Source organism: Monodelphis domestica, chromosome 8 (genome assembly GCF_027887165.1).
Source record: "Monodelphis domestica isolate mMonDom1 chromosome 8, mMonDom1.pri, whole genome shotgun sequence".
Classification (NCBI taxonomy): Eukaryota; Metazoa; Chordata; class Mammalia; order Didelphimorphia; family Didelphidae; genus Monodelphis; species Monodelphis domestica.
In genome coordinates this window covers 20801751-20818405 of record NC_077234.1, presented here as the reverse complement: position 1 = coordinate 20818405, position 16655 = coordinate 20801751, and the positions used below count along the sequence as shown (strand labels likewise).

Below are 16655 nucleotides of genomic sequence, written 5' to 3'. Positions count from 1 at the left end.
GGCAGTGGAAAATGGGCTGTTGGAAAAAGGAAACTTGATTTTGAAACAAAATGTTCCAAGTTAAAAAAATGAAACCAAATGGAGTCCATTGAGTTCATTCTTCAGTTTATCTATTTGGAGTAAGCAATCCAGATAGTGTGCCGGGCCCAGAACTGAATGGAGGGAGAGAGCTGGATAGATTAGATTTGGGAAATTATATCATGCTTTTAGTGACCTCCAACCTGCCCCCTTCACACAAAGCTCCATATTTTTGATGGCCGTGATCTTCCATCGACACTCCAGGACTGCAAGTGCTGGACCAACACAATTCCTAAAGGATCAAAGGTATAGGTGATTCAAAGGGCAATGGAATGCCACCTTCATGGTAAACATCACTGGGTCACAGCATCTTATCCCATGATGATTTACATAAAAGAAGGGATTGATGTGAAAGTTGTCACTTGGAAAATAAAGCTTGGAAAGGAGGCAGCCCAGTTATGGGACTGAAGTGAAAGGTAACAGATGGGCAGCCCAAATGGTTGACTAGTATCCATAAAATGTTCAGAGACCCAGCACAACAGTATTCAGACTTTCTGGTGTTGGGACCCTTTTATACTCTTAAAAAGTGATCAAAAGGGGGTAGATGGGTAGCTCAGTAGATTGAAAGTCAGATCTAGAGATGGGAGGTCCTAGGTTCAAATCTGGCCTCAGACACTTCCCAGCTGTGTGACCCTGCGCAAGTCACTTGACCCCCATTGCCTAGCCCTTACCACTCTTCTGCCTTGGAGCCAATACACAGTATTGATTCCAAGATGGAAGGTAAGGGTTTTTAAAAAAGTGACCAAAAGTTCATCACCAATGAACATACAAAAAAGAGAAAGAACCTATAGTGATGAGGTCAAGGATCATTTGAGGAAGAAAAAAAAAACAAAGAAAAAGATACAGACTCATTGTTACAATGAATCTTTGCCCACTTTAATAATAATACCTTATGTTTGCAGTGAACAGAGTGCTGGATTTAGAATGAGGGAGATTTGGGTTCAAATCCTGACTCAGACAATTACCGCCTGGGAGACCAATAGTTATATCACTTAACCTTTCTAAGTCAAAGTCTCCTTGTGTGCAGCACAGAAACACTAATTTCACCTACCTTCCCAGAGCTGTTTTATGGATCAAATGAGTGAACATATGAAAACTTTGCAAGCTTTAAAGTACTACATAAATACATATTGTCATTATTTATGGTACTTTGCAACTGTCTTGATGAAGCTGGGAATGCAACACAGCCCTACAGGGTTTATTGGTATCATATAATGGAGGGAGGCTAGGATTTAGGGTCAGAAGGCTCAGGTTCAAATCTTACTATGTTATTTAGTGTATGTGTGGCTTTGGGCAAACCTTTATTGGCCTTCACTTGTCTTACCTAGGGAATGAGAGTATGGGCTTCCCATCTCTAAAAATCCATGATTCCTATCAACTCTAATGCCTCAAAGTAGCACACATTCACATAACCTCTCCCCAGAATAACCCGGTGAAATATGATTACCAGCATCATCAGTCTGATTTTTCTTGGATAAGAAAACCAAGGACCAAAAAGATCCGGAAATTTGAATTTGGCCACGTGATGATTAAACCTCATAGACAGAATTTGAATCTATGTCATTCTATTTCTAATTCTCTCATGCCATAATGGAAATGGTTACGGAAAGGGTAGTATGTTACTATTATAGAGATATATAATAATATAATTTCACTGTTAGGAGAAACCTGGATGTAATGCATTCCCATAAAAGCATCTTTCTTACATCATAACCTAACAAGTGATCATTCTCTATTAGACAGGAGATCTCCAATGAGGGGGCACACCTCTACCCCAAGGTAGCTCATTCTGCTTTTGGACAACATTCCTTTTCTGGTACAAAGGACATCCAACCAACCAACCAACCAACCAACCAATCAACCAACCAACCAACCAACCAACCAACCAACCAACCATTGTTAGTTTTTCCTGCCATCAGGTATAAATTTGCCTCATTCCACCTTCCATTCAATTTTGCCAACAGGGGTCAAATTGAACAAAGTACAGTTCTTCCTTGGGATAGTTCCTCTCCTATTTGAAGTTGGTTTCCATATTTCCCTCGAGCATTCTCTACATTTTACATGGGCATCACGTAGCACTAGACAACATTTTACCATGACGAGTATGTGGACTGTGGTAATGTTTGGTCCAAAACAAGGAAGCTATAGGGACTTGAGGACTCATAAATTTCATTTACACAAAAGAAATAATGCTAAATGGAAAAGGCAGAGCTCAGAATAGCTTGTACATATGGATACATCTATGGAAAAGTGTTTATATGTCTGTTAACAGAAGGCAAAAAAAAAAGAAAGAATTTAAGAGTAATGAAAACCATAGCTCCTTTTTATGTAAATAAAAAATTATGCTAATGGAGTGGGGCTAGGGGAGGAAAAACTGTTGACCTGTTGATGGTGAACATACAAGTACTGATTTTTCCCTTAGTCAAGGTTTTGAGGGAAGATAGGGGACTTAATGGAGTGAGAGTCAGGCTTTGAGAGGGGTTCAAATCAGACCTCAGATTCCTTCTAGCTGTGTAATTTTGGGCAAGTCACTTAACCCTATTGCCTAGCCCTTATCACTCTTCTGCCTTGGAGCCAATACATTCTAAGATAGAAAGTAAAGGTTTAAAAAAAAATCATGGTTTCCATGAATTGGGATATCTCCAGTCAATGCCAAATGCTCAGAGTGGCTTTGAAGAAAATACACAGAGAATGAGCTTGCATAACAATCAGAAGTAGGCAAGAACCTCCGAACTCTACCATATTGTAGTTTTCTTCAAAGATAAGTCACCTCTGTGAAGATGCTGTAAGCTCTCCAAGCCAAGATCTAGATGCAGTTCTGACAGACTGACCTCATTTCCTTTTTTGACAAGGTAATCTGGCTAGTAGGAAGGGGGACACTGTGGGTGTGGCATACTTTGAATTCATCAAAGCACTGACAAAATCTCTCACGGTATGCTTGAGAAACAAGGGTTGGTGGGAGCAGAATTAGGAGGATTTCAAAGCGGTTGAATAATCAGACCAGTCATTAATGGTAACCTTGGAGGGTGATGGTGTCTCCAATGGAGTGCTTTCCTTTAGGGATATGCCCTTGGCCTCATGTGCTTTTTTTATCCAATGACTGACTTAGGTATAAAAAGGTTAAAAACAAAGTCAACTTCACAAGTGAGAAGATAAGGGATGCGTGATAAGATAACACTTTGTCTAGAAAAACAACAATAAATGTTTTTAGTGGGTTGGTTGTAAGCCCAATAGGAGTCAACAATGGGAAATGGCATCCAAAGAAGGCAATTCTATATTAGGTGGCATTCAATGAGGCTTCCTGTACAAGCCTGGGAGGTCAGAGTCTTATTATGTCTTTCCTTTCCTTCCATATATGATATCTTGTGTTCAGCTCTGGGCACCACATTTTAGCAGACACACAGCAAGACTGGAATGTGTCCAGAAGAGGAAACTCAAGATGATTAAAGAGCTAGAGAAAATGTCAAATGAGAATCCACTAAGGGATGGGAACAAGGGTTTTTAGCCTGGAGAAGAGAAGACTCAACAGAGAGATCCTTCAAAGGAGGCATTGCTTCATTGTATTTGCATCTCCAGTGTCTAGCATAATTCTTGGCATACAGTAGGTGCTTAATAAATGCTTGTTGATTGATAAACATATCTGAAGGGTAGTCATGCAAAAAAGGGATGAGAGTTGGTTTGTTTGGCCCCAGAGACATAAGTGGGAACAAGTGGAAATTGAAAAAAGCTGGATATAGGCTTGAGATTGAAGCATCCTCCTCACCTCCTGCTAGAGAGGAGATGGACTCAGGATCTGAATTGAGATATATATACTTTTTGTACATTACCAATGGGGAAATTTGTTTCATTTGATCATGTATAATTGTTATGATTTTCTTTCCTTTTGTTGTTATCGTTTTTTCCAATGGAGAGGGGAAGCACGAGGGAAAGAATAGCAGGGGTCTTTTTCTTCAGTTGGGAAAAATTTAAAAGATTTAATTTTGCAAAAAGAAAAACCAAATAATTCCCCCAGATTAGTCATATCCATGAGAAGAATGGATTGCCTTAGGAAGCAGGGGTTCCCCTACACCAGAGGTCTTCAAGTACAAGTTGGATGACCATTTGTTCAATGGTTTCTTGATAGACATGATAGACATGATAGACATGAGCAGGTTTAGATACCCTTCGAGGTCCCTTCTAGCTCTCAGATGCTGTGATCCTGTGAATGCTGGTAAGCACAGAAATAGATTTTAGAAGGAGGTCTCAGAAGCTCATTCCCTGAAGATCTTGAAAAGTAAGGTAGACAACCATTGGCTTGGGATGCTATAAGTACAATTCTGCCTAAAGGCAGAAGCTGTTACCCAACACTCTCTTTAAATCCTTTTCTCATTTTATGATTCTATGAATGAAATTTATCTGACAAGCCTAAGGTGATAGAAATTCCAGAGGGGAAAAGAAGCCAAAGAGATGTCAAGAAACTTGACTTTATCCTGCAAATAGAAATCTTTCCTGCCTGTGGAATCTACCCTGTGCTATGAGAGATTACATGGATTTTTTAAAGTACCTTATTTTTCCTCTCTCCTTTCCCTTCTCCTTCCCCTCTAAATATCCTGCCTTCACCAGGCTTTCTGCTAATATTGTCCCCAGGTGCGTTTCCCTTGTTTCCACAGAAATTTAAAAAGAAAAAAAATACATTGGGATTTTACATGTTTTCAACTTTCCTTCCATTTGGAGGAGGCACCTAGCACCATCCCTTAGAGAAACACTCATCCTAGCCACTATCCATCAACCTGTACCCCTTCTTTGACGTCCAATTGACTAGGAAGCTAAATTTCCCTGAAATTGGGTTTTGTTCATTATTTATTCATCATTAATTGATAATCAAATGATTAATTGATAATCAATAATTAATAAACATCTTTATTAGTATGATCTAGAGCCTGGATGTCAAAAACAGAGCCTATCGCCTACAGGCCATATGTGGCCCACAACATTCTCAAGTGCAATCCAAACCAGATTGAGATGTAACTGAGAAATATTTGACAAGGAAAACAAAAATCCAATAAAGCATCCTAATACGACATTTTAAAATTAAGGCAATATGTGGCCCACAGGGATCCTTAGGTGTGGATTGGTGGCCCCCATTTTTATGAGTTTGATACCCCTGGTGTAGTATCCAGAGGTTGACTTTGGAGTCACGGGCTCATAGACTTAGACAGGACGCTTGTTGAGGCCACCAACTCCGACTCCTCTATAGACTGAAAAAAGCTAAATGACTTGCTAAGAGAATTCAGGTATTTAAGCATCAGAGGTAGGACTGGAACCCAGACACCAGAGCCAATGACTGCTGCCATGATGGGCAAAGTCAGGAAGACCTGATTGGTTACTTTTGACACAAGTCTAGAGAGATGATATTATCTGTGTGAATATGGGCAAACTATTTAAACTTTCAACATCCCAGGACACTTTCCAAGACTGTTAAGTAATTTTCTGGATCACCAGAGGGGGTTTCCTTCCTCGATGGATTCCCTTTGGCAATTACATTCCAGGTCGAGACAAAAAACCCCACAGAATACGGGCCTGCTATAGGCAAAGGATTCTGCTAGGTTCTGGGAATACAGTGATGAAAAGCAATCAACAATCATTGCTTATGTGCCAGGCATGAGGGATACGATAAAAAGCCAAAATGATACAGTCCCTGCCTTGGCGAGAACCGTAGTAGCAGTGCCCATTTTCTTGTGAACCTGCTAATTTTCCTTTGGCTTGAGGAATTATGGCTTTAGTTGTGGATGCGATTTCCTTGTCCTATTGAGGAATGAAGGCTCACTCTATGGGGAACTGGTACGCCAGAGACTTGAAGGGAATTCCTCTTGCCCTGTAGTAATGCCTTCCTGAGCAAGTATTGCCGATTGTGGCAGGAAATGTAGAGCTATGGGAGGGCAGGGTTCTAGAGAGTTTAATTAGGGATTGTAGCCTTTTCAATATTCCCACAAGCAAAATTGCTTTTTTTTTTTTTAAACTCTTACCTTTTCTCTTAGAAATGACTATGATTTTGATTTTCAAGGGAGTGCTTTATAGATCAAAGAGAAATCACAGGAATAAAGGACAAAGCTAACAGGATCAAAGACTGATAGATTACCCATGGGAATGGACCCTTTAACCCAGAATTAACCCTAATGAAAACTGGGGAATGCCTTAAATCCTATGGAGGGTAGTGATATAAGGAAAGAAAGCAGGAGCAGCAATGGGGGTGAGGATTGAGGTTGGCTCCCCTAGGAAGAAAGCCGTAAGAATATCCTATTACTTACCCCCCCCCCCCCCATGATTAGGGGATGACTTCCCCCACTGGAGAGGTGGATGGATTTTCACTAAGCAGGATCTTAGAAGGTTGTTCCAGAGATTTAAAAAGCAAACTAATGAATCATTAGAAAAGCAGCTAATGAGTTCAGACTCTAACAGAAGCATCATAGTCTTTGCCAGTTGTACAGTTCCATTGGTTTGGAGAGTTTCAGAGGATTTCCTTTTCCATGAACCAATCAGAGGCCCAAGATGGAGACTTTCTCTTCCTTTCTCAAGTGGTTAAAATGGGGAATTCTAAATACTTGGCCACAAAGATGAATTTCCATTGTAGCTGGTTCCCAGGTGGGAGATGGCAAAGGAAGGAGTCAAGTTTTAAAAAGAAAGACATGACAAATGGGCTGCTGTTGGGAAAACATGGGATGACCTCCATGAAATTAAGAAGAGTGGAATGAGCAGAACCAAGAGAACACTTACAGCAATAGAAATATTGTTTGAAGAATGACTTCCAGAGAAAGAACTAATAAACAGAAATAAGTAAGACACAGATATAAGGCAAATCATTTTGTCACATGATGCATTTTCTAATGGGGAAGGGAGGGAGGAAGTTAACTGGGCATTTTAATGTTACAAATAAGTAAATAAGTTTCTTAAAAAAGAGACAGGTTTGGTAGACTGGAATTGTGTCCCCTTCCCATGAGTCCTCACTTCCTATGACTAGTCCTTTGGGGATACAATTGGATCTTTGTGATGCAGCCCCACCTGAATTACATCTAGAATAAAGCAAAAACTCCTGTTTAGTTATTAAAGCCCTTCATAACCTAGTCCCAAACTGTCTTGCCAGCCACATTGGCTATTATTTCTCTTCTTACATGCTTTCATCCAGTCAGACTGGCCTTTTCTCTGTTACGCTTAAAATGTACTCCATCTCCATCTCTGTGACTTTCCATTGGCAACAGTCTCCCACTCCTAGCAGGTACTCCTTTGTCATCCCCGGCTCATAGAAGTCTTCTGAGCTGGGTCTAATTCAGGCCAGTTCCCAGGGAGTTTAGGCTTGATAATGGGGGGAAAAAGACCCTTGTGAGTCATTCAATGGTTAACTAAAGGATATTTACTTGGCCTTTGAAGGCAAAGAATATTCAACAAGGAGATTTTCTTGCCCACCAGATCCGCCAGCTGGACATCCAAGAGCCCCAGGGTCATCCTGTGGAGGCTCTATGTTCAGGTGATGATGGAGCCATGCCAACAACCTGAGCTTGAGTCCCCTGAAGCAACCAATTCTCAAAGACGATCTCCATCACTTTTTAAGGGAAAAACTTGCCTAACTTGCATGGAGACAAGGGTTAGGACATTACTACTATGTATAGTCATGTTTGATCCTTTGTGGCTCCATTTGGGGTCTTCGTGGCAAAGATATTGAGGTGGTTTCTAGCTCACTTTGCAGATGAGGAAACTGAGGCAAACAGGATTAAATTATTTGGTCGTGGTCATACAACTAGTAACTGTCGGTGGACAGATTTGAACTTTGGATGATGACTCCAAGTCTGACATTCTATCCATTGTGCCACATAGCTGACATGTTGTTACTACCATAAGAATTATTCTCTTCCTTTATTATAGGGCTTAAGTACCTCTTTCTACATGAAGATTCCTCCCTCTCCTAGATGCTAGTGCTCTCATCCCAACATAGTTTGCAATTCAAATGCTTCTCTTTCTCTTTATTCAGTTTTTACCTATATATATGTACTTGCTGTATCTCCCATTAGAATATGAGATTCTTGAGATCCAGGATTATTTCATTCTTTGTGCTTGTATCTCCAATACAGTGGCCAGCACACAGTAAACACTTAACAAATGTTCACTGATTGAATTAATGGGAGGAGAAGTGAGTGCTGGGAGGGAAGAATTATTATTCCCATTTTACATGTGGCAATACTGAGCCTCAGAGAGGATAAATGACTTTCCCAAGGTCAGAGCTGAGGACTACAATCTCCATTTTCAGATACAATGAGATGGAGTTGATGGTCTGCAAGAATATTGAGTCAGGATGTCTGTAGTTCAAGTCCTCCCTCCATAGCTTGGAAGTGGGGATACTAATGCCTTGCAGTGGCTCCCTAACCCTGTTGCTGAGAGATGCAAATAAAATAATGTATGTAAAATACTTTGCTGATCCTTAAAGTGCTTATGAAAATGTTGGCTGCTAACATGACACTGCTCTGAATCTTCTTCTGAGCTGGGTCTTAATGATCTTCATCAAGTATATTAGGAAATAATTTTATATCAAAGGGAAGTGACCAGCCATTTTCTGCTTCAACTGAACACAGAACAAGAAGAAGATAGTTTAAGTGGCAACACCTAAGAAGTTCCAAAAGAAGGTTAGAATGCTGGGCCTGGAGTCAGGAACACTCATCTTTTTTAGTTTAAATCTGGCCTCAGACATTTCCTGGCTGTACGACCCTGGGTAAGTCACTTAACACTGTTTGCCTCAGTTTCTTCATCTGTAAAATGAGATGGAACAAGAAATGATCAACCACTCCAGTATCTTTGTCCACAAAACTTTAAATGAAGTCAAAAAGGGTTGGACATGGTTAAAAATGACTGAACAATTTACAACCACCCTAGGCAATATAAAATACTTAGGAATCTATCTGCCGAGACAAACACAGGAACACAACTACAAAACACTCTCCACACAATTAAAACTAGATCTAAACAATTGGAAAAACATTGATTGCTCATGGGTGGGACGAGCTAACATAATAAAAATGACAATCCTACCCAAATTAATTTACCTATTTAGTGCCATATCCATTGAACTATCAAAAAACCTTTTTTAATGAATTAGAAAAAAACAACAAAATTCATTTGGAAGAACAAAAGATTAAGGATATCCAAGGAAATCATGAAAAAAAAATGCAAAGGAAGGACAACTTGCAGTCCCAGCTCTCAAACTATACTATAAAGCAGTGGTCATCAAAACAATTTGGTACTGGCTAAGAGACAAAAAGGAGGATCAGTGGAATAGACTTGGCATAAATAATCTCAGCAAGACAGTCTATGAAAAGCCCAAAGATCCCAGTTTTGGGGACCAAAACTCACTATTTGATAAAAACTGCTGGGAAAACTGGAAGACAGTTTGGGAGAGATTAGGTTTGGATCAATATCTCACACCCTACACCAAGATAAACTCAGAATGGGTGAATGACCTGAATATAAAGAAGGAAACTATAAGCAAATTAGGCAAACACAGAATAGTATACTTGTCAGATCTTTGGGAAAGGAAAGACTTGAAAACCAAGCAAGAGCTAGAAAAAATCACAAGATGTAAAATCAATAATTTTGATTACATCAAATTAAAAAGGTTTTGTACAAACAAAACTAATGCATCCAAAATTAGAAGGGAAGCAACAAATTGGGAAGCAATCTTCATTACAAAAACCTCTAACAAAGGTCTAATTACTCAAATTTATAAAGAGCTAAACCAATTGTACAAAAAAATCAAGTCATTCTCCAATTGATAAATGGGCAAGGGACATGAATGGGTGATTTTCAGTTAAAGAAATCAAAACTATTAAAAAGCACATGAAAAAGTGTTCTAAATCTCTTATAATCAGAGAAATGTAAATCCAAACAACTCTGAGGTACCACCTCACACCTAGCAGATTAGCTAACATGACAGCAAAGGAAAGTAATGAATGCTGGAGGGGATGTAGCAAAGTGGGGACACTAATTCATTGCTGGTGGAGTTGTAAACTGATCCAACCATTCTGGAGGGCAATTTGGAACTATGCCCAAAGGGCGATAAAAGACTGTCTGCCCTGTGATCCAGCCATAACACTGCTGGGTTTGTACCCCAAAGAGATAATAAGGAAAAAGACCTGTACAAGATCATAGCTGTGCTCTATGTGGTGGCAAAACAATGGAAAATGAGGGGATGCCCTTCAATTGGGGAATGGCTGAACAAATTGTGGTATGTTGGTGATGGAATACTATTGTGCTTAAAGGAATGATGAACTGGAGGAATTCCATGGGGACTGGAACAACCTCCAGCAAGTGATGCAGAGTGAAAGGAGCAGAACCAAGAAAACACTGTACACAGAGACTGATACATTGTGGTACAATCAAAAGTAATGGACTTCTCCATTAGTGGCAATGCAATGACCCTGAACAACTTGGAGGGATCTATGTGAAAGAACACTTTCCACATTCAGAGGAAAAACTGTGGGAGTAGAAACACCAAAGAAAAACAACTGCTTGAATACATGGGTTGAGGGGATATGATTGGGGACATAGACTCTAAATGAACATCCTAATGCAAATACCAACAACAGGGAAATAGGTTCTGATCAAGGACACAAGTAATACCCAATGAAACTGGGCTGTGGGAAGGGTGGGTGGAGGGGAGGGAGGAAATAATGTGATTATTGTAACCAAGGAATAATGTTCTAAATTGACCAAATAAACTTAAAAAAATGGAATTAAATTTTAAAAAAATGATAAAAGAGAGGGTTGTCAGTTATTAGAACAAGGCAGCTAAAAACAACATGGTGCCAGGCTTTTTTAAAAACCAGGTGGGTTTTTTCTTTGTCTATAAGAGTTTAAGAGGCTCTATAAGAGGTTGGACCTCCATGTTTCTTTGATCCCTCTGATTCTATAAATGTTATCCCTAATATTATTCAAATGAATGATTATTTTGCCAAGCCAACAATATTATCCTAGTGTCTATGACGAACTAAGAGATAGATTATAATCCCCATTTCAAAGATACAGAGACTGTGTCCCAGTGGAAATCAGGTATTTAAAATGAAGTAATAAATCTTTGGCTAAACATTAAAGTCTCTGTAATATAAGGAAACAGAATAATTTTTTCTAAAAAAAACCACACCCTTGATTTTTATGAAAGTACCTAACTTGTTCTTTTCTGAGAGTGACTAGTTTTTCGGCTGGCCTTTGGGCAACATTCATTTTGGAGGGGCAGAGGATCCGATGGAAAGAGCATTGGGGAAGCTAGGTATCTCCAGGGAAAGAGAGCCAGGTTTGGAGATGTAAGGTCTTGGTTTCAAATCTAGCCTCAGATACTTCACAGCTGTGTACCCCTGGGCAAGTCACTTAACCCCATTGCTTAGCTGTTAAGGTTCTGCCTTGGAATCAATACTTAGTATAGATTCTAAGACAGAAGGTAAGGTTTTTTAAAAATCAAATTAAATTTTAAAAAATTTTAATTAAAATTTTAACAAATTTTAATTAAATTTATAAAATTTTAACAAATTTTAATTAAATTTATAAAATTTTAACAAATTTTAATTAAATTTATAAAATTTTAACAAATTTTAATTAAATTTATAAAATTTTAACAAATTTTAATTAAATTTATAAAATTTAATTTAAAATAATTTTAATTAAGTTCATAAAATGAAATTTAAAACAATTTTAATTAAATTAAACATTTTAAATTCCTAAAATTAAAAAAATAATTAAAATTAAAAAATTTTTTAAAGATTTTAAATCAGAGGATTTGGATTTGAATTCTAATTCGGATAACTATCCTGGATGATCTCAGGCAATTGATTTAACCTTTCTGGGTCTAGCAGATCCTAGAGCCCTTTAAGGTCCTTTCCCAGCTCTCAATCTAACATTCTCTGGAACCTCTGTTCCAATTAGCTTTCTGGATGCTATCTGATGTTGAGTCTAAAAGAGAAGGCAGCCAGCAGGGCGATTTCTCTCTCTCCTCTAGTCTGAAAGTAGCAGGGAATGTTTTGCTTGTGACCTCAGTTATTCCGAATTTATGAGGCCTGACTAGAGCCCTGTGTGATTCATGGGGTCAAGAGCACACCTTCCTGTTGAGTTCATGAATAATGGGCTCTCTGACCGCTCACGGGAAGAGGGAAGAGGGAAGAGGGGGAAAGGCTGGACTTCAAAAGATGCCCGAAGATGAAGCCAGAGAACGTCGTCTCTGGAAAGCACTGAGAGGAGATGGAGAACTTCTTAGTTAATAATAAAGAGGATTCTTCAGTGACTGCTCAGATGAATAAATATTTTAAAAAGGCCCAGAGTATGTAAAGAATTTTAATCTAGCCTGGTGTTCACTCCCCTGAACAACAGCTGCTGAGAAACCACTGGCCTCCGAATGCTTCGTGGCCTAGATGCAACCAAGAATGGCAGCAACGATCCCACTCCAGACATGCCAAATGGGCTCCCTCTTGGGTGATGTCCTCGGTTGACTTTTTCTCCAAGTCTGAGGGAATGCTGAAGGCCCAGGCCCAGAGGCTCAATGAAGGTCCAGCTGGGATCAGAGGAGAATTACAATCAAAATGGCTAACATTTATCTAACACTTTAAGTGCTCTACACAGACGATCTCATTTGATGCTTCCAATAATCCTGTGAGGCACCATTATTATCTCCCTTTTAGAGGAAGAAACTGAGGCTGAAAAAGTTTGATAGGATGGATTTGGAGATGGAAGGGAGCTGAAAGTCCATCAGTTCCAATCTTTAAGAAGAGGTACACTGAAACTCGGAGAGCTTAGGTGACTTGCCCTGGATTCAGAGGCAGGATAGGACCCCAGTTCTTCCTGTCTCTAGACTAGGAAGGTACCATATGTAATAGAATGCTTGCCCTGGAGTCAGAAGGAGCTGAGTTCAAACTGGACTTCAGGCACTAGCTGTGCATCCCTAGGCAAGTCATTTTACCCTTTTTGCCTCAGTTTCCTCATCTGGAAAAGGATGAGAAGGAAATGGCAAACCATTTGAGGGTCTTTGCCAAGAAAATTCCAAATGGAGGCGGGAGGAATCATACACAACTAAAAAGCAAAATAGCTACAAAAAGAGAAACTTTCTATTTCCAGCTTTGGAGAGGATTATAATTATCATTATTCCATCCTATTATTCACTTTACTACCAAGTTTTTGAGGCTTTCATTTATGATCATAAACACAAATCCACACAAATCTAGGCACAGGAAATAATTTTGGAATTTAGAAAGTATTATAGTAGGAAGACACTGGATTTGGCCTCCAAAGATCTGAGTTCAAATCCTGAATTTACCTCTTTAGGTAAATTACTTTCCTTCCCCAGATCTCAATTTCTTCATTTTTAACAAAATTAAGAGGAGGAGCAGTGGACTAGACAAACTCAAGGGTCCTTTCTAACACTGAGACTTATTATTTAGGTTCTCATCTTCCCTCTGCCACTCACTGACAGTATGACCTTGCATAAGTCATCTCTAAGTCTTTGGTTGTTGTTTAGTCATGTTTGACTCTTCATGGCCATAGCATGGCAATACTGTCCATGAGGTTTCCTTGGCAAAACTACTGGAGTGGCTTGCCATTTCCTTCTCCAGTGGATTAAGGAAAACAGAAATAAATTACTTGCCCAAGGTCACACAGCTAGTAAGTGTCTGAAGTGAGATTTGAATTCAAGTCTTCCTGACACCAGCTGCAGTGCTCTAACCACTAGTCAACCTACCTGCCACCAAGTCTTTTAGTCTTACTTTCTTTAGGTGTGAAATGAGCATATGATTTTGAATGAATTCCTTTAACCCTCTGAGCCATAGTGTCCCTGCCCATAAAAATGGGAATAATAGACCTCCAAAGGGCAATTGTGAGGAAATCCCTTAATAAATAGCAAAGCACCATAGATACCTAACCCATCACTACTGAGAAGACTATGGATACAGATTTAGAACTAGAAGAATGCTTAGAGGTCATCTAGTCCAGCAGCCTCATTTTATAGATGAAAACAAAGGCTGTCTTCCTTCCTTCCTTCCTTCCTTCCTTCCTTCCTTCCTTCCTTCCTTCCTTCCTTCCTTCCTTCCTTCCTTCCTTCCTTCCTTCCTTCCTTCCTTCCTTCCTTCCTTCCTTCCTTCCTTCCTTCCTTCCTTCCTGCCTTCCTTCCCTTCCTTCCTTCCTTCCTTCCTTTCTTCCCTCCCTCTCTCCCTTTCTTCCTCCCTTCCTTCATCCGTCCTTCCCTCCCTCTCTCCTTTCCTCTCTCTCTCTCCCCCTCCCCCTCATTCTCTCTCTGTTGTCTCTGTCCCTGTTTCTCACCTTCTGTTTTATAATGAATATGAAGTATTGGTTCCAAGGCAGACGAGCCAAACAATTGAGATCAAGTGACTTCCTCAGGATCACACACCCAGGACATATCTGAAGCCACATTTGAACCCAGGATCTCAGGTCTATAGACCTGAATGGCTATCCTCTGAGCTACCTTATTGCCTCTGCTAAATGACTTTCTTGAGGTCCCCAAGTAGAAAGAGCATTGACACAGGAGAAAGGGATCAGATTTGACTTATGATGATGACTTTGTGACCCTGGGCAAGTCATTTAACATCCTCAGGTTTCAGTTTCCTTTGCTTGCCAGATAAATATCATCCTTAAGATCCTTTCTAGTTCTAGATCCATAATCGTCATTGCAGTCCCAGAGCAAAGATTTGAACTCAGATCTTTTATTTGCAAAATCAACCTTCTTTCTACTGTTACCACACAGTCTTCCTGACCTAGGCTATGTCTTGGCATTAGGAAGCCCTGGGTTCAAGCTTTTCCTTTGGAGGGGTGTGACCATGGACAGGTGGGCTTACCCCCTCCTCAGTAAGAGATGGGTTACTGGCAGGAGGTCCCCAGGCCGATAGAACTGCGAGTCCAGCCCACAAACAGTAGGGAATAATAGCTAGAGTTGAGTAAGCCCTTTAAGGTTTGCAGAGCACCTTACGGGTCTAGGACCTCACAAGATCCTCCCAACAGCACCGGGGGAGCTGCTCAGATCACCCCCATTTTGCTGCGCTCCTACCACCAGGCTAGGAGGCTTCAAAGGAAAAACTTGCGCCCATGGCTTCCTCATTCCACCGCCAGCTCTTCATGCCCTTTGTTTCCTTGTCTGATCAGAGAAGGCAGAAAAGTTTGAAGATGGTCGGGCTGAGTTCACTCCCTGCCGCGGGGGGCTCCTTCCATCCAGCCCGGGCAGGAGCTGCCTCCCACAGCCAGGATGGCGCACTGCTGCCCTGAGCTCCCAACTCCAGGGTCCAGGTTCCCCGCGCCCGGTTCCCGGCATCCCGGCTGCTTTCTTACCTCTCCACAGAGCCTCCCAGGGTGGAGATCGCCAGCCCAGCCCCCTCGCTCGGCCGGAGATCGGTGGCCCCCCCCTGCCCAGAGAATGGAGGCTCTGGACCTGCCCTGCCCTCATTTCACATCCAGTGTCTGCATCTGGCAGCCGGAGCATGCCCGCTGGGCTTGGCTCCCTTCCCTCAGCGCCCAGGCCCGCCCGCCCGGGGCTGACCCCAAAGCTCTGTCTTGGGGGGTCTGTAACTCGGCCGGCTGCACTTACCCCCTGCCCCTGCTCAGCTTAGCAGCCTCCTGCGGGCACAAGTCCTTACATGCCTCCTCCGGGGCCCCAGCAAGGCCCCGATGCCAGTCCAGATACCCGTCCCGGTGCGCCTTCTGTAACCTTGATGGTCCGTCCTGCCCTGGAAGTTAGAGGCAGCCAGCTGCAGCTGCATGACTGCCCCTGCCATCCACGGGCAGCCGGGCTTCTGACCTGCCTCTCAAACTTCTGCCAACTACAGCCCTGGCACCCTCCCCCAAAGCCATGCCAAGCTGCGGGGTCGGGGGCCGCCGGGAGGGCACATTCCGAAGGTCCGGGAGCTCACCTGCAAAGCAGCCAGGATTGCACATTGGAGGCTGAGTCTGCTGCAAAACTTCCAAGGGGATGTCTGCAGCCCAGTCTCCCGGACTTAAAGGCACAGGACCCTTTTCACCATATAAGGAGATAAGCGGCTCTTTTCTAGGGCGGCCAGGAAACCCAGGAGGGAAGGGAGGGTCACTACCTTCTTTTGAAATGCAACAGCGTAAGCCTGGCTGGGCTGGGTTCTAATCACCGGTGTGTGTGTGTGGTGGGGGAGGGGGCCAGCTTCTGGGCCCCAAGAACTAACACAGCACTTAGAGACCAGAGACGGGGAGGCACATCCCCTAACCCAATTTATGGTAGAGTTGAGGAAACAATCGGAGACAAAGTGACTTTTTCCAGGTCAAAAAGATCAGATCCTAGTTTAACTTTGGGGCTAGAAGGACCCTTAGAGCCACCTGATCCAATCCCCTCATTTTACAGATAAGGAAACTGAGGCCAGACATCAGGAGGAGGAATTTAGAGTCAAGTCCTCTGATTCCAGAGCCACGTTAGGTCAATAAGTATTCATTAAGCGCCTACTATGTGCCAGACACGGTGCTATGACAAGAGGATTCAAAGAAAGGTAAGAAATGCACTCTGTTCTCAGGGAGCTCATCTAAGGGAAGAGACAACATGCAAACAGGCA

The 16655-nt window shown here is 41.6% G+C and overlaps 1 protein-coding gene across 1 annotated transcript in view; it reads right to left on the bottom strand.

Moving 5' to 3' along the window:
- The window catches only part of SCHIP1 (schwannomin interacting protein 1), a 221171-nt gene extending 205126 nt beyond the window's left edge, over nucleotides 1–16045 (bottom strand). Inside the window, 1 exon segment of the mRNA XM_056808449.1 lies at nucleotides 15993–16045. The gene's annotated coding sequence lies outside the window, so the exon portion shown is untranslated.
- Nucleotides 16046–16655: the final 610 nt, after the last annotated feature.